This window comes from Bubalus bubalis, chromosome 2 (genome assembly GCF_019923935.1).
Source record: "Bubalus bubalis isolate 160015118507 breed Murrah chromosome 2, NDDB_SH_1, whole genome shotgun sequence".
Classification (NCBI taxonomy): domain Eukaryota; kingdom Metazoa; phylum Chordata; class Mammalia; order Artiodactyla; family Bovidae; genus Bubalus; species Bubalus bubalis.
Genome location: NC_059158.1, coordinates 80,866,130 through 80,885,033, shown reverse-complemented (window position 1 = coordinate 80,885,033; position 18,904 = coordinate 80,866,130). Strand labels below are relative to the sequence as shown.

Genomic DNA, 18,904 nt, shown 5'->3' with positions numbered 1-18,904 from the left:
TTCAGTTCTCATGTAGATTGTAAAGAAACATGAACCAAATCAATAGACACTTTGGGAACAACCAGTAAAAATAGTTCGTTTTCCTGCAAGCATGAGAATGTATTCTGTACCTATGATTGTGCTTGGTGCTGAGAATATAAAATCTCTGATTTCAAGATGTTTGGACACTGACAGAAGCAGACTTTGAAAAGACTTCAGTATATTCCATCCTAAGTATAGTAACATAAACATGTTAAAGGTATAGTGGTAGTAAAAGAAAAGAAAAGGAAGATGGGGTAATCAATCAGTGATGAGAGAAGTGGCAGGGGTCACTAGGGAGGTTTTCCTGGAATATCTGAGAGTATCTGAGCTCTGAAAAGGGAAGAAACACGTATTACCAGCATAGAGTATCCCCAGCCTTTCCTTTCCACCTGAAGGTAAAGGTAGTTTTCTTAGTTTCCTTCTCTTTACTCTGTTTGATTAGTTCTTCAGTTATGCAAATCAAAGGAAGAAGGGACTATGGGAGAGAACCAGGACTTAGGGAGGAGTTTAGGGATAATTTAGAAGAAAAATAAGTAGAGGCTATTTTATGTAAGGAAAAGAAACAGGGGGGGTAAGTGGATGCTTTGAGACGTTCCTTTTCTTAGACTATGTAACATATTTATGGGCTCAAGAGTATAATATCCTGGCATAATGCAGGGTAGTGCAAACTAACGGCTGCTCAACTCATTACTGTAAGGTCTGGGACTGAACCATATGGGACACAGAATGGAAAGTAGATATTTACTAGGAAGTCAGAGAGGGATGACATTGAATCAGATCAACTATAATGGACAGAGGCATGTGTCTCTGTTTCTTTCATAAACACATGAAATAGCAAAAGTTGTTGGCTCTTGAAAAGCTTGGTACTGAATACTTTACAAAGGAAATGGGAATGTGACAGAATGGGGATATAAGTACAAAAAGCTACATCTATGGGATATATCTCTGGAATATGAAAAACTTCTCATCAGTCAGTTAGTTCATACTTCAATAGCTGTTTTGATTTACTGTTTGCATTAAGTTGCCAAACTGGCCCCCAGTTTGCCTTCTCACTTGACACAGTCTTACTCTTTGTATAGCACAGTGGCTTTCTGAGAAATGCTGACGTGCAATTCCACTGGATTTATCTGTCTAACAACATTTGCAGTATCTTTAGTCATCATCGTCTTTCTTTTCTCTTGTGTTTCACTTCTGTTTATTTCACAGTTATAATCTAACAAAATTGTGTTGATATAAGCATCACTTCATCCCTGTGAAACTGGTTGTATTGTCTCTTGGCTGTGTTGTCAATGTCTTATCTCCAGAGGTGTATATATAAACTGAGGTTAACCGAAGCTAAGCTTCAAGGCCTGTCACTTCTGTGAGTCTATTACATACAAATCTAATTTTGGACTTGTAGTCTTATCTCTTTTCTTTTTAATAGGGATCCTAAACTTGTATAAGATTCAGGCCACATAAAACCTACTCTTATAGTTATCTCAGATACAGATGACATGACACAGGTTGAAATGGCAGTCAACAGTACTTGAATCGGCTCTTGAAGCTACATTGTACGTTCTTAGGATCAGTATTTGGTAGATTCCTAAAATTTGATGTGGTTTTGACCTAGATGTTAAAATGTAAATTATGCATCATGTGGTTTGCTCTCCAAAGGGAGTACATAAATGTGATTCTAGAGTGATTCTAAAAATTTTGAATTGCCAATTCAGATGTAATTACTGGATGATTGAAGATTTTATCTCCCCATAGTAACAAGTAAATATACATGCTATGCATTGTAAATATCACATCAGATTTTATATGTTTTCTTACTAAACAGCTGTATGAGTTTGGTAAGGCTGCCGTAAGAAAGTACCATAGTTTGAGTGGCTCAAACAACAGGAGTTTATTGTCTCACAATATATGAGAGTCTAGAAGTGTGAGATCAAGGTTCTGGCAGGGTTGGTTTCTTCTGCAGGCTGTGAGGAAGAGTCTGTTCGATGCCTCTCTCCTAACTTCTAGGCTTTTGCTGGCATTCTCTGTTGTTCCTTGGCTTCTGCTGCATCAGCCTGATCTCTGCCTTCCTCTTCACCTGGTGTTCTCCTTGTGTGTGTGCCTGTGTCCAAATTTCCCCATTTTACAAAGTCAGCAGTCATATTGGATTAGAGACCCATCCTACTCCAGAATGACCTCATCTTAATTTCTTACATGGACAGTATCCGTATTCCCAATAAGGTCACATTCTGAGGTCCTGGGAGGTAAGACTTCAACATATGCATCCTGGGGGACCGGTAACAACACGTAATAGCAAATTACGATCAGAAAGAACAGTATATGACCTCCATGCAGTTGGCCTGCTTCTATTGTGGACAGCGCTTAGAATTCAAGTTAGCAGATCTGAGTTACTTATCTGCAATAGCACAGCCAGCCAGGACAGCTAAATGCATTGAGCATTTTTCTAATGTCAGTGGACATAGTTATAAGTATTTATTATTGCTATGATCAGGAGTTCAGAAAATATCATATCTTGCCCCCTAGGTTGTGGCTTCAAGTTGCATTCAGTTCTGGGGCCTGCGTCTTTAAAGCAACTGATATTGGAAGACACAAAAAATGATCCTTCTTGCTAAACCTTGGCAGCTTTTGGCGTTTGTCTTTAAGGGGGAATACTGTTGACACTTTTGAAATTCTTTTGACCATTTAGGGTCTTAGTATCTTAATAAAACATTCTATTCTGAAGGGTATTTCCTCATATAAAAATATAGGTACTGCATTCAAAATAAAAATTTGAAATTTTATCCTCTATACCTCTCACTGAAATAGTGGCTTCCTTAAATTTTTGAGCAAAGTTGAGCGATTGATTTTATCACCTGTGATTCATATTTAATTTTAACTGAAAAATGGAATCATTAAAAAGAAATTAAGAGGCGGCAAAGAGGGAAAAAGAGAGAAAAGAGGGTGACCAAATATGAAGAAGAAAAGAAAAAAGACCTTCATCTAACTTTTCAGAAAGTCTTTCTTAAGTAAGTATTGTAGTTTTGTAAATAATTCTGTCTAGAGAAGATAAAAGGAGCAGATTGGCCAATTACCTTCAAACTGTTTGATCACATCCATGTTTTTGTTAATTATTCAAGTTTTAAGAGTCATCAAAGAATCCTAATGCATAACTCAATAGGAGGAGAAAAAGCTAAGACGTGGGCAAATTCTTTTTATGTTTGAGATTTTGCCCACTTATTAGCACATGTGCTTTTGAGTGTTGGTCTGATTTAAACCCTGTTCGTGGAGAGGAGGGTGATAGTTTAGTCTTTGGAAAAAGAGGAAGAAGGACATAAAGATGCTTAAAAAGTCAGCAAGTAGAGTAGAGGTGTAGGATGAAATGACATCCTTGACATTATGTGACCCACTCTGTCTTTCCCCATTGCACCCACATCCTTGGCCCAGCCACACATCTGTTGCTCTAGCCCAAGTGTTAAACAACCATATACAGTGATAGAACCAGAATCTTCAAATAAAAACTAGCCACCCGAACTGTTTAAGGATCGTAAGAATAAATGAGAGGAGACGATTAGACAAAAGAAGCAGGTTGATAAGTGAGATGCTATAATAATGTGGAAGCGAGTTCCAAAGAAACATTTTTACAAAGCCTGTAATATATTACTTTAGTTGCATCCTGATTGTAAGTTATCAGAGCATTTTATGGGCACTGTAATGGCACTAGAAGTGAATGTCTAACAAAATAATAGAGTGCATTACCAATTCTTCTATGATGACCACTGCTGAGAAACTATTAGACCCATTTGTCAATATACCTTGGTGTCTAATAGTAGTTTTCAAGAATGAGTGATTGTGAAAACTATTCAGCATTTTAAAGTTGTTATTTCTCCTTATACACATTCCATTGAATCATAAGTTTCGAGTACATCTATTTGTCCACCCATGCCTTTTCAGTAAGCTGATTGAAAAGTGAACAACAAAAACAAACTAACAACTGTGAATGGCATTTGGAAGGTCTATTTACTGTTTCAAACGGAATTGATGTTTGGTTACATTTTGAGTGTTGTGCAAGTTGGCCCAGAACATTACAATAGAATATATATAAAACAGAGCTTTAAAATAGCAAAAATCTGCTTTGCAATAAAACATTAGAGGTCTGAGATAGTAGTTTTTATGCCATTATAAAGAATTTCTTTACAATGGGCAGATGTAACAAGCTCTTTAGAAGCATAGCCTTAGATATTATTTATAGTATTGTAGGCACACCTTGGAGGTATTGTCCTAGAATCAAAATTGTCTCAGAGTCAAAATTGTCTCATCTATGATTGTGTCTCTGTCATCTGTGCTCTTGGTTGTATTTAATGCCTGCCCAATGGCACCCCACTCCAGGACTCTTGCCTGGAAAATCCCATGGGCGGAGGAGCCTGGTAGGCTGCAGTCCGTGGGGTCATGAAGAGTCGGACATGACTGAGCGACTTCACTTTCATGCATTGGAGAAGGAAATAGCAACCCACTCCAGTATTCTTGCCTGGAGAATCCCAGGGACAGGGGAGCCTCGTGGGCTACAGTCCAAGGGGTTGGTGAGAGTAGGACATGACCAAGTGACTTCCTACTTTCACTTTCCACTTTCACGCATTGGAGAAGGAAATGGCAACCCACTCCAGCGTTCTTGCCTGGAGGATCCCAGGGATGGGGGAGCCTGGTGGGCTGCCATCTCTGGGGTCGCACAGAGTCGGACACGACTGAAGTGACTTAGCAGCTATAGACAGTGGTGCTTCCCAGGTGGCTCAGTGGTAAATAATCTGCCTGCCAAGCAGGAGATACCAGTTCAAATCCTGGGTCGGGAAGATCCCCTGGAGAAGGAAATGGCAACCCACTCCAGTATTCTTGCCTGGGAAATCCCATGGACAGAGGAGCCTGTTGGGCTTCAGTTCCTAGGGTCACAAAAGAACCGGACATGACTTAGCGACTAAACAACAATTGTAGGCATTGACAACATGGAAGTTGTTCTATTGAAACATTAAGTTCTGCCCCTGCAGCCCTACAGCTGAGTTTGGCTTTAGTGGGGTTCGGCTTTTACTGATTTCCTGGTCCTCTGAGATTTAGCAGCAACCTCCATCCTGATCCCTAACTGGAGCTGCCCATCTTGCAAATTTTGTTCTGTTGTGGAATTACCTTGTGCCAAACCCTTTAGGCTCTCTGATTCTTAGCTATTATTATTTCTTTGTTCAGTAGTCATGATCTTGAGAATTTCTGCTATTTCTTCCACATGTTGTGAGAGATGAATAAAACTTGGGTAGGACAGGTGTCCATCTCAGACACGTTACCTAGATCTGCCTGGCTGACTTTTCTATCTACTGAAGCTGACTAGTTTGTTGAAGGGTAACCAGCAAGGTCATTTTCTTCTCAAGGTCCAGAGTAGATGTGGTGTAAGTCACTAGTACGATATTTACTAAATATCTGGGGGATTTTCTGTCATCCCACTCATGAGCTTCAACCCCAAAGTAGGTTCAGGGAATACAGCCACCATACTGTCTGTGCTCTTTGTCTCCTTTTTCTATTTCTTTCTCCTTTTCTAGTCTAGAAATAATCTGTATTTTTATCACCTCTCTGTTTTGTAGGGAAAACTGCTCTTCTGGCATCTCTTAGTTTTTTTGTTTTTCACAGCTCTATAACGTGAACCCTTGCTCCAAGTCCCCCACGATTTGCTTCTTGATATTTAAATCCAAGCTTTTGGAATTTTTTTCCTCTCTGGCTGCTGATACTTGTAATTCAAAGCCATGGTTTTAAAGACTACTGTCTGCACTGTTGATTTACAAAGGTCAGATTAATTGCTCAAAGGTCAAAATAATGATTCTTTGTTCTCCCTGAATCACCATACCCTGAGGCATGGAGAAAGTCCTCTTTGCTACTTAAATATGGTGGAATAATGTAACTAAAAGAAATTGAAAAAAATCAGCATTTAGGTTAATAGCAAAATACTCCATTATGAAGGAAATCCACAGTGGAATATAATGATAGGTGTACTGTATATTTATTGATGTTTACTTATCTCCACAAGCTAAAACAAATACAGAATAATAAATGTCCCAGTTACATGTCTTTGTATTTATTCTAAATGGGAAAGACTAGAGATCTCTTCAAGAAAATTAGAGATACCAAGGGAACATTTCATGCAAAGGTGGGCTCGATAAAGGACAGAAATGGTATGGACCTAACAGAAGCAGAAGATATTAAGAAGAGGTGGCAAAAATACACTATACAACAAGAAATATACAAAAAAGATCTTCACGACCCAGATAATCACGATGGTGTGATCACTCACCTAGAGCCAGACATCCTGGAATGTGAAGTCAAGTGGGCCTTAGTAAGCATCACTATAAGCAAAGCTAGTGGAGGTGATGGCATTCCAGCTGAGCTGTTTCAAATCCTGAAAGATGATGTTGTGAAAGTGCTGCACTCAATATGCCAGCAAATTTGGAAAACTCAGCAGTGGCCACAGGACTGGAAAAGGTCAGTTCTCATTCTAATCCCAAAGAAAGGCAATGCCAAAGAATGCTCAAACTACCACACAATTGCACTCATCTCACACGCTAGTAAAGTAATGCTCAAAATTCTCCAAGCCAGGCTTCAGCAGTACGTGAACCGTGAACTTCCAGATGTGCAAGCTTGTTTTAGAAAAGGCAGAGGAACCAGAGATCAAATTGCCAACACCTGCTGGATCATCAAAAAAACAAGAGGGTTCCAGAAAAACATCTATTTCTGCTTTATTGACTATGCCAAAGTCTTTGACTGTGTGGATCACAATAAACTGTGGAAAATTCTGAAAGACATGGGAATACCAGACCACCTGACCTGCCTCTTGAAAAACTTATATGCAGGTCAGGAAACAACAGTTAGAACTGGACATGGAACAACAGACTGGTTCCAAATAGGAAAAGAAGTAGGTCAAGGCTGTATATTGTCACCCTGCTTGTTTAACTTATATGCAGAGTACATCATGAGAAACGCTGGGCTGGAAGAAGCACAGGCTGAAATCAAGATTGCCGGGAGAAATATCCATAACCTCAGATATGCAGATGATACCACCCTTATGGCAGAAAGTGAAGAGGAACTAAAAAGCCTCTTGATGAAAGTGAAAGAGGAGAGTGAAAGTGTTGGCTTAAAGCTCAACATTCAGAAAACGAAGATCATGGCATCTGGTCCCATCACTTCATGGCAAATAGATGGGGAAACAGTGGAAACAGTTTCAGACTTTGTTTTTTTGGGCTCCAAAATCACTGCAGATGGTGATTGCAGCCATGAAATTAAAAGATGCTTCCTCCTTGGAAGGAAAGTTATGACCAACCTAGATAGCATATTCAAAAACAGAGACATTACTTTGCCAACAAAGGTCCGTCTAGTCAAGGCTATGGTTTTTCCAGCGGTCATGTATGGATGTGAGAGTTGGACTGTGAAGAAAGCTGAGCACCAAAGAATTGATGCTTTTGAACTGTGGCGTTGGAGAAGACTCTTGAGAGTCCCTTGGACTGCAAGGAGATCTAACCAGTCCATTCTAAAGGAGATCAGCCCTGGGTGTTCTTTGGAAGGAATGATGCTAAAGCTGAAACTCCAGTACTTTGGCCACCTCATGGGAAGAGTTGACTCATTGGAAAAGACCCTGATGCTGGGAGGGATTGGGGGCAGGAGGAGAAGGGGACGACAGAGGATGAGATGGCTGGATGGCATCACCAACTTGATGGACATGAGTCTGGGTGGACTCCGGGAGTTGGTGATGGACAGGGAGACCTGGTGTGCTGCAATTCATGGGGCTGCAAAGAGTCGGACACGACTGAGCGACTGAACTGAACTGAAATAATGTTCTCCAGTTAAAATACAGTCAACACTAAGATGTTTTTTGCTATAATAGAGCAACACATGCTATAATTGAGTCTGTTTTTGAAAATCTAACATGAACTTGTTGTTTCAGTTGAATCCTCTTACCTACAAACATCATTGGTTCATTTATTGAATGTCTACTGTATGCTGGGAACTAGGGATAAGTAAGTGAACAATGGACATGCCCCTAATCTACTAAATGCTGAGAATTTTCCTTAGTCACTAAAGTAACTATAAAAATCTGCAAGCTCCCACCCCATGTAGTGGGACCGGAACCCTACCTTTCCAAGTTTAAAGCCACATCTAGAAATCTGCACTTGTGCTGTCTCGTGGAAGAGTTAACTGCGTATTTGGCATTTCCTTCTCTACCTCTCAAGAGAACACTCTGTTCGATCCCCAGAAGTAACTCAGGATATATGACTTTTAAGGGTTTCCCTGGTAGGGCTGAGTTCTATAAACGGTTAATGAATAATATCATAAAGAAAAGTTTTTTTTAATAATTGAAGCATACTTCCAGATCATCACAGAGTGCCAGTCTGGGGTCCCAGTTTACGCAGCAACTTCTCACCAGCTGTCCAGCTCACACCTGATTGTGTGTGTGTGTGTGTGTGTGTGTGTGTGTGTGTGTGTGTTTTGATGCTGCCCTCTCCATTTGTCTCACCCTCTCCCTCCCCTGCTGTGTTCACAAGTCCATTCTCTACATCTGCATCTCCTTCCCTGCAAATAGGTATGGCCTGGAGGGATGGAATGGGGGTGGGGTGGAGGGCAGCTAGGGAAGGAGGAGATGTATGTATAATTATGGCTGATTTGCATTGTTGTTGGCAGAAATGAACACAACATTGTAAATAAAAATTTTTTTTTATTTAAATAGAAAAAAAAAAAAAACTTCCTTCCTAGCTATAATTTCCCAAGATTTCTTCTGGTTTTTATAAGAGTAGAAAATGATTCCATAGTTTACACAATGCATATTTGGTATACTTCCTTTCTTCTTGGGTTTAAAATAGATACAGCATAAATCTGCCAGTCCTTACAGTCTTTTCTAATAAAATAATATCATAGTCTGATTCTAATATTACTAAGCTCAAATTAATAATACATCAAAATCCAAAGAGGTTAATGATATTTTACACCTACACAGGGGAACTTTGAAAGTTTCGTTAGGATTAGATTTAAAAAATAATGACATTTATTTTGAGCCTTCTTTATTCTTATAGTATATGGTCTGATGGAAAGTCAGGATGAATTAAAGTTGATCATGAGATTGAAATAATCTCTTTCAGGATACCAGAGCTTTATACTAAACTTCCACAAATGCAAAATTTGAAATATACATTTTCCACAATGTTGTCAGCCAGTGTTTCTTAAACTTATATAACCTATAAAGTCTTTTTTAAGGAAAAACAAAAAGAAACACAAAAATCTTCTATGTGAACCCTGGCAGTAAATCATTTTTATTTCAGTGTTACTTAAAAATATGCAAACATAAAGCCAGGCATAAATACCTTATGCTTATACTTCTTACAAAACATAGTTACAAATGAATGCAAACAAATTTCTAAATCTGAGAAATTCAATGTCACAATATTGTTTTTTAATGTAGAGGAGGTGTTTTGTGGACATGAAATGTCTGTTCACCATGTGAAGAAGACATGGGCTTGCTAATGTACAGATTCTCGTGTGCAATCCAGTATCGTATAGTGACAGTTCTCCCTATTTAGTGACCATTCTCCCTATTTTGTGGAAATTCTGTGCAGTGTCATCGTTGTCCTTTTTTGTCTGTGTTCCTATTAATACTTCTTGATGCCCAAATGATTGTATTTACAGACATGAACACTAGGTTCATGTGAGAGCACATGGTGATAAGGTAGTGTGGTCCAGAAGACCCAGAAAGCACTTGCATTATTTCTTTTATTATTATGGAAAATCAAAATACAAATATTATAAATATATTATTAAAATGTAATGTTTAAAAGCAAACTCAAGATTTTTATACAAATATGAAAATAACTTGAAAATTTTATTTGACTCCATTATTAATGAGGAAACTAATAAGATGTTATCAACTGATTCAGCAGAGAATTCAGAACACCACAGGTGCATAGTTGAGTCAGGAGTGTTGAAGTGAATCGACAGATAGATGCAAAACTGGCATTTTTACATAGAGTTGGTATGTGGAGAGAAATTTTCCCTCCAGTAGAAGGAATTTGCATATCCTTGCATAAGTGCTGCTTTAACTTCTATGAGTTATCTATAATTTACATCGTTGTAAACTAGTTCAAATTGCCATTTAAAAAATCAGATAACCGAAAAGGATATACTTGGTAAATGCCTCCTTTGCATTCAAGATACCCAGTCTTCTTTTGATTCATTTGAGTCTTTCACAATTCGTCCACCCTGTATATCTAAGACAGATATGCAGACCTATTCATGGACCTCTATAAAAAGCCTGAAGTTCTCCTCTGTTCATCTGTCTCTTGAGCACTCCCTCAAATGGCAGATAGGTGAGCCACGTGAGCATTAGTCTTAGAGGAATATATAGCTTTCCCTCAGATATAACACCCAGCAACCTGTTTGAATGAGTTAGATGTCTTCTAGGGGAATGAGAACTGTGATAACTAATCCCAGATCTTTTACACATGAAAGATTTACCCAAAAGAGTTATAATGATAAGTCAAATTCACAGTAGGAGTGTTTAACATTCCCTCCCTCCCTCCCTCCCTTCCTTCCTTCACAATTGTTCCATATCAGATACTGCACTGAGAATGTTATATATGTTATTTCATAAAATATCATAATAAGCCTCTTGGCATGTGCATTTTTGAGAAAATTCAGCCTGAATATTATATTCAGCACAAATATTAAACAAAAGATTTACACATCATAGTACTTCCCACCTAATCTGGGAAATTGAGTGTCCAACCTACATTTTTTTTTCCCCTAGTCGTGTGTTTCCATTTGGCACATGTGTGTGTGTTAGTCACTTAGTCGTATCCAACTCTGCAACTCCATGGGCTGTAGTCTACCAGGCTTCTCTGTCCATGGAATTCTCCATGGACAAAAATAGGCAAAAATAGTAGAGTGGGTTGCCATTCCCTTCTCCAGGGGATTTTCCCGACCCCGGGATCGAACCCCGGTCTATGCATTGCAGGCAGATTCTTTACCATCTGAGCCACCAGGGGAAGCCTAAATGACACCAACTTATCTTGTAATGTGTTTATGCCCCCTTAGCTTCCTTGGCTAGGCTACAAGCCTCTTTAGCAAAAGAGCCATGTTTTATTCATGTGTCCTTGGTTCCTTGCACAGTGACAGGCACATACCGGGAGCTGATTACTTATTTTGAGCTTATCTGAAGTACACATACACAGTAAAGCTAATGCCTAAAATTGAACCTCTGGAAAAATTCTGTCCTAAGTCACTAGTTCCAAAGATTTTACTTCCTCTCTCAAGATGTTTCACTACTGCTAGATAGATTTTAGGGTTTAATAGATTTGTTAAATGTGGAGCTGTTAAAATTTGCTCTGGGGACACAGGAAAACCTTGTCTTATCACTGGATACAGGCTTGCAGACTAAATGTCATTATGTGACATCTTTGAGAGTGAAGGAAGCTGTAACAATGCAAAAACCGTTAGACATCATCTAGGATTTTGCACCACAATTATGTATCCAATGAATGGAGAATAAGAAAGTCTTAAATGCCAGTATTTTGTTTCCTTCAAACTTCCCATGCTCACATACCACATTTTACCCTAAAGTGTTTCTTAGAGTAAGAGTGAATACCAAAGAACTACTAAGGAAGTGGGAACACAGAGAGCTGATATTCACCCTGGCAAAAACAAGGCAGAGAAACCAAAACTCAAGGGAGATTGGAGACTGAAAATTAGAAAAGTGGAGGGAAAAAACTACACTAAAATGCTAGGGAAACGCTTCATTGTTTTATCAACTGTTTGATTGAAAAATAAAAATGAAATGTAGGATTTAAAAACAGTGTATTACTTGGGCAAAATATATACAGTTCTTAAATATTAAATAGGTTAAACTTACAGGAACTGTCATTCCTTTTCAGCAGTAGAGCATTTCTTTTCAGTTTATCACCAATGAGAGTAAGGCAGTAATTAAAGTGTCTATCCACAGTTTCGACAGCAATCTGGCAATATTTTCTGAAGATACATGACATGGCTGTCACGATTGAGATAGTTATCCAGTGTCCTGGTTACCGTAGGGTTTTAATGGTCACTTTCTTCAGGGGATCTTCCTGACCCGGGGATCTAACCTGTGTCTCCTTGAATTGGCAGGTGCATTCTTTACCACTGAGCCACCTGGGAAGCTTTGTTTTCTCTTAAAGCAGTCTTTGAAAAAAAATCACGTTGATTTTCTTCTAGACGGTTTCATACAATAAGTAGTATAGCCTCCTTAGAAGCTTAGAAATTCAGTAACTTATATGGTTCATGGTTTTGTTTTTTTTTTTCCACTTTTTCATTGTATCTTTTCATCTTATAAACAGCTCCTCCCATTTTGGAAAGAATTTGGGACAAACAGGTTAGAAAACCTTTAATAAAAAGGAACGAGGAGATTTTTTTATACCAGTTAGGCTAAGGAGAATTTTTGTATGTTTTAAAAATTAGATTGCCCGTAGAGGGACTTCATTTAAAATTGTTTGGGGAGGGAGCTGTGTTGACCTGATAACATTTTGTATTGGAATGCTGATCTATTCTTGGTTGTACTTTGTTTGTATATCAAGTACCGCACCAGTCACAAGCTTGGGTTTTGTGTGAATATGCATAATACTCCTTGTCAGGAGAGCTTGTAAATCCCTCACTGGCAATAGTCACCAGAAGTAGATGCACCTGTCTTCCCAGCTGGGATTTGCTCATGGGAAAGAGAGTTATTTAACACCATGTTATCCTCATGGACAGCTGTATATATAAGATGCCCTAGGGTGTGCAAGACCTAAATTTTGTTTGTTAAAAAAAAATTGAATGTCAAAATGAAATTTGACGTGAAAAGTGTTTTGATGTTTCGATTCAGTAGCTCTAAGAATATATAGAGTTGGATTAATAGAAAAAAGTGTTAGCTGGTTTGCTTTGGTCTGATCACTCTAACAGCTTTTAATGACTCAGCACACACCAATATTTTCAGCTCAGATTAGCTTGGGATTTAGCATAAAATACTTCATTCTGTTTTGATGCGAGTCCTTTGTTAAAACATGGGGCTTGCCCTCAGTGCCACAACCATAACTCCTTGTTTTTGTGCATTTTAATTTTCTGTTTTCTGGTGACAGACTTTTAAACTCCATAATAGGAGCAGTGTCTATTTTGCTAGCCATTCTTTTCTCTAACTCACTGCCATTGTGTTAGCTCTGGATATATTTGTGCTTAATAAATCTTTGTTGAGTGGATACTTGAGTGAAAGAAAGGATGAAATGTTTTTTGCTGACCAGGAAAGAAGTAGTGACACCTTCTTAAAAACTCTCTGATTCAAAATCACTGCAAAATCTATAGAGATCTCCAATTTTTAAATGGAGGTATAATTTACTTATAATAAAATGTAGATTTTATAGACATGGCTTCATAGTTGTTTTTCTTTTTTTTCACATCTATTTACTCATATAATCACTATCTCAACCAAATATATAGTTTTCACATTATTCTAGAAAGTTCCCTCCTGCTACTTTCCAGTTAATCTCTCATAACCACTGTTCTGATTATTACTACAGCCTCTTTTCTGTCCTTTCTAGAACTTCATTTAAATGTAACCATGAAGTATGTGCTTTTTTTGTGTCTGTGATAATACGAGTAATAAGGAAGGACAATATTATTTAAAAAACTATTCTGTGTCTCTTCTTGGAGGTTTTACTGGCCCAATCTTCCCCAGTCTCTAACAATTTGCTCTTAAGAATTCCAAAAATATAGAGAACAAGATTCTTACATGTAGAGTTCAGAAGTACCACTCAGTTTATAACTTTGTACTATGAACCTCCATTTGAAAACTGAAACCCATCAGTAATAATCTAAATAACTCCAATGTTAATAATCTATTATGTAAATAATATATGTATGTAATATATACTATTACAATATACTAATAAATAACATAGAACTTATTATATTATAATAAATAACCTAAATAATCCTAATTTTCAGAGCTAGGAACATAGCCCTTCTTCCTGACTCCTCTACGCTTTACACAGCAGTAACCATTGGTTTCCCTTATCTTCAAGACAGTTCTGTGAGTAATCAACATGTGTGTGACAGGTTGTAGGAGGAAAATAATATGAAAAAGAATATATATATATATATATATGTATAACTGATTCACTCTGCTGTATAGCAGAAATTAACACAATATTGTAAATCAACTATATTTCAATAAACTTTTAAGTGAAAAAAAGGAAAAAAAATCTCCAAAAGTAGATATTTCCTCTAAAAGTTCTTCTTTAAAACATATTTTCAATAACATATAGCATTTGGGGATGTAGAAAGTGGTAGAATTGCAAAGGAGGTTTACAAAGAACTAGTCACTTTGCAGGCAGTGGGAAGAGCTTGCCAAGTAAAGCCTGTAGAAAATGGATTCATCGAATTAGAGCAGTCCATGATTGACTGCCAAAGCCAGCTTATTTTCTGTGCTGGTTCCAAAAAAGAATGTCTGAAACTTTGTGGTGATGGAAGGCTATCTTATAGAACATGCTGGCAGAGCATACTTTTTCACTGGCTCAAGTCAGTATTATTATAGACTTGATGGGATACTTAAGGCTCTGGTAAGGATTTTTAGGTCAGAAAAAAAAAAATTAGACGTAGGAGATTAGGGAGCAAAATGTGTTAGTTTATTTCACAGCAGAGTAAAGCAATAAAACAGCCTTAGCAAAGCCACAGACAGGACTTGTAGAAGTCTAACAATTTTCAACTTCTCTTGTAGAAACATTTGCTGTTACTAAGGAGACCAAAAAGTATAAAATTGTGATCTAGGGAAAGTAAGTCTAGTAGTTGCTGAAAAAGAGTTAATACGGTATTACATTCGGTAAAGAAGGCATCCTTTCAAAGATGGATGAGATTACTGATTCAAAGGAAGAAAATTCCCACATTCAAATTGTCTTCGGTAAAGGGTGCGGTTTTGTACAAGAGAGTTTGATGCAAGATATGTGGAAATTTCATGAAATGGCAAAAAGAGAATCTGAATAACCTGAAACAGAGTATGAGTGTTAGCTGAAGTGCACCTCGAAGATTATTTATGTATTTTTCTTTCCCCTTAGACCTGGTAGAGACACTTCAAGAACTGCTCAGTCTCGGGGAGGAGGGATTGCCTGAGGACACCGTCGCTTTACCTTGAGGGAGGGCAGAAGTTTCCATTATAAGGTAATAGCTGATTCCTACTTTTGGTTTTTGTTACCTTCGAAAATTAATGAAACTGTGGTGTAAAGTTAGGCTATATTATCAGAAGTATTAAAGATGCTCCGAATTTATTTATAGCTTTATTGTCATTCATGCTTTATACCTTTCATGTGGAATATGTGCAGAAATAATTCCTTTGCAGATATTATCTTTATGTTTGAAGCTAGATGATACGTCGACACTGTGGGAATTGCAAAGCACCAATGTGGCCACTTTGGATTAAAATATCATTAGCAAAGATTCTCTCTTGAGGTGCCTCTTGGCCTTTTCCTTCTTACGGGCACACAGAAAATGGTAATGTCCCTGCGGTACTCTGCAGAGGCCGCTCACTCCCAGAGACAACTGGTACTGAGCCCCGGAGCATCTGAAGGGATGGAATCTCAGTACATCTGTAAACCACTGAGTAGAAGAGCTCTGCTGGGGAGCAACAGATGCTGCTTTTTTGAAAACTCTGAAGTGTATCCCCAGCTTTTTATATGTCCCTGTGATCAGAATCTGGATTTAGAGAAGCTTTTCATAGAGGGAAAAAAAATGATACTTTGCATTCTAAATTTTCCTATGAAGTTCATTTTCCCTAAAGATTGCCCAGTGTTTTATATCACGACACTTGAACAAGTGTTTTCCTTCCATGTCCATCTGTACAATGATAAAGAAGTCCTCTCTTGGAGGACCCACATAGGCATATCAGTTCTCACAGAACTCCTTGTTCCCCTAGGGATCTGGGCAAGTTTACAGAAGACAAAATATTCCTCCAGGGATAGAAGGAGCCCCTGCAGCCTGAGGTAACTGTAGAGTTTAGTCCTCCCTTCTGTATTTGGTCTGGTCTGGGTAAAATTAGGTTATCTCATTCAAAAGAAACTGAGTAAGCATTTGACGGATTTGGGGCCTGACTCAAACCCAGACCGAATATTGCCGAATTAGAGGATACAGGCTGATGGGACTCAGCTACTCTGGTGCTGCTTCTATGCCTTATGCCAGTATTGTCACATGTACCACCACGGTTACCACCTCAAGGTTAAGCGGTAACAGCTCAGATGTCCAGTGTTATTTCCATGAATGATGGGCATAAATACCCTTTGGTCACAATTCTGTCAATAGAAGCAGGACCTTTGGTTTGCTTTGCTTTGGTTTTATAACCTCTGTGTCTTAGAGTTTGCTTTTTTTTTAAGTGATTAACAGATTTTTATTAGAGCAGTTTTAGTTTTACAGAAAAATTAATTGAAAACTGCAATGAGCTCCTCCTACATATCCTCCCTGAAAAGCACACATAATTTGTTCCATTATTAACATCTTTTATTGGTATGGTACAATTTCTGTGATTGATATGAACCAATATTGATACATTTTTCTTTTAACGTGTTGCATAAAGGCTCACTGTATTGTGCATTCTGTGGGTTTGAAAAATGCATAATGACACATTTTCATTGTTAGTGTATCACATAGAACATCTTCACTACTCTGAAAATTCCATGTGCTTCCCCTGTTGGTCCTTCTCTCCCCTCACGGAAATCCTGGCCGCCTTTGATTGGTTTACTGCCTCCGCTTTGCCTTTTCAGGAATGCCATACAGCAGACAGCCTTTTCAGACTGGCTTCTTTCACTTAGCAATATGCTTTATGGCCCCTCCATGTCTATTTGTAGCTGGACAGCTCATTTCTCTATATTGTTGAGTAATATTCATTGTACAGATGTACCACAGTTTGGTTTTCCGTAGTTTATTAAAGGACATCTTGGTTATTTCCAAGTTTGACAGTTATGAAAAAAAAGCTCCCATGAACATTTATCTGCAAAGTTCTATGTGGACATAAGTTTTCAGTTGATTTGGGTATATGCCAGGACGTGTGAGTCCTACATCATATGGTTCAAGTATGTTTAGTTTTATAAGAAATCTCTAAACTGCCTTCCAAAGTGGCTGTACAATTTTGCATTCAGTATGCATGAGGGTTCCTGTTGCTCCACATCCTTACCAGCATATGGTGTTGTCAGTGTTATAAATTTTAGCCATTCAAGTGATTATGTAGTGTTTTCTCATTGTCTTAGGTTTTTGTAATTTAATTAATTTATAAGGAAATTGTGACTGCCCAGAAAACTCTGGATATTTAGCCACTAGAAATTTCTTTGGCATTTACTTGGTAATGACATTGATTAAGAATCTGAACTTCCCCCTGTCAATATCCACTGTGGTCATGCATTTTTATCAGATAAGCATGTGTGTACACCTAAGGGTTTATGCACCTGTGTCTGTGTATCCCTTTTATTCTCCATGATAGAAAGAGGTCATAGTGGGCAAAGACTTTTCTAAAAATGCACCATCAAAATGAAAATATACAGAGTATATCAAAGAGATTTTTGTTTCAAAAAATGAAATATGAGTATTCTATGGATCCAATATGAAAATAGGCCATGCTTGATGTTATTTATAGCTAGTTTTTTGACATGAATAACAGTGTTTATACAGGCCACATCAAATTAGGCGCTCTTAATTTTTCTATCCTGTTAAATTCAGCCATGCAGATATAGCCACAAGAAAGATTCTTTTTAGTCCTTTTAAGTTACAGTATTTTTTTTTTTCTGTATGCCACTTGTTAAAGACAGTAGGGAAGACTTTATTCAGGAGGGACTATAGCAATGAAGTTTTGCTGCAAGAGAAAGCGAAATGGCTCACCTTCAAATACAACAAGGACAGTGGGAGATTTATAGCCTAGGAGCAAAGTGGGGAATCAGTGGATGGATGGAAAATTACCAAGGCCAGAAGAATTCTTGCTAGACTGACTCAACAGGATTCTTGCTGAAGGCAGGTCAGGGAGAGAAGATATGGGTGTGTGTGTGTGTGTTGTGTGTGTGTGGAAGCTGATCTAATATGAAAGATATCGTAGGAAGAGTCCCTAAACTGACTCAGCAGAATTCTTGCTAGAATTGAACTAAGCAGACCAAGGAGAGACCCCAAGGTCAGAGCCTAGTTGAGAAGAGGATTCAGAGAATCCTCACCCAGATTTGGTCAAGGAAGAGAGTCTTTGTCATCTGACATATGACAGAATTTCAGTGACCCTATATTGTTATTATGTAGATAGCCCTATATTAAATACTGTAGGAATCTATTAACAAAGTCTTGAAGACACTAAATGAGGATTATAATTTAAGGAAAAAATAAGGAAATTACTTTAGATCATGTAAATAGTTTTCTGTAATGTTCAAGACTAACCTATTTAATGGAGTATAGATCTGGTTAAAAAGTTAAAGAACTAATAGGTATGAGCAGCTTTTATGTACAAAATAGAATCTCAACAGTGACAGAAATGTGAAGATTAGAAAAAGGTGCACTCTACTACAGGAGGGTTCAGGTGGGAGGGAAAGAGAACTATTTTGTGTTAGTGATCACAGAATTAATATATATATATATATATATAATACACACACACACACAAATTTCATAAAGAAGTAGAATAAGAGGTCTGTTGGCACTGGGTATATCTTAAATCTAGATTGCAAAGTCATTGATATAGTGGTGTATAGAAGACTTTTTTCAAACTTTAGTATGCATAAAAATAACGTGGAGTTCTTATTTAAATTTCTTTCTCTCAGACTCCAAACCTAAATGTCTGAGTAATTTGAAGCATCCAGGAGTCCTCACTTTTAACAAGTATTCCAGG

The 18,904-nt window shown here is 37.8% G+C and overlaps 1 protein-coding gene across 9 annotated transcripts in view; it reads left to right on the top strand.

Moving 5' to 3' along the window:
- The window catches only part of B3GALT1 (beta-1,3-galactosyltransferase 1), a 570,539-nt gene that overhangs the window by 183,158 nt on the left and 368,477 nt on the right, over nucleotides 1-18,904 (top strand). For 8 of the 9 annotated variants that reach the window (XM_025261075.3, XM_044934380.2, XM_044934383.2 and 5 more), the window contains 2 exons: nucleotides 15,117-15,219; nucleotides 15,971-16,037. The gene's annotated coding sequence lies outside the window, so the exon portion shown is untranslated. The remainder of the gene's footprint in view (nucleotides 1-15,116; nucleotides 15,220-15,970; nucleotides 16,038-18,904) is intronic. The other variant, XM_025261083.3, reaches the window with a different exon arrangement.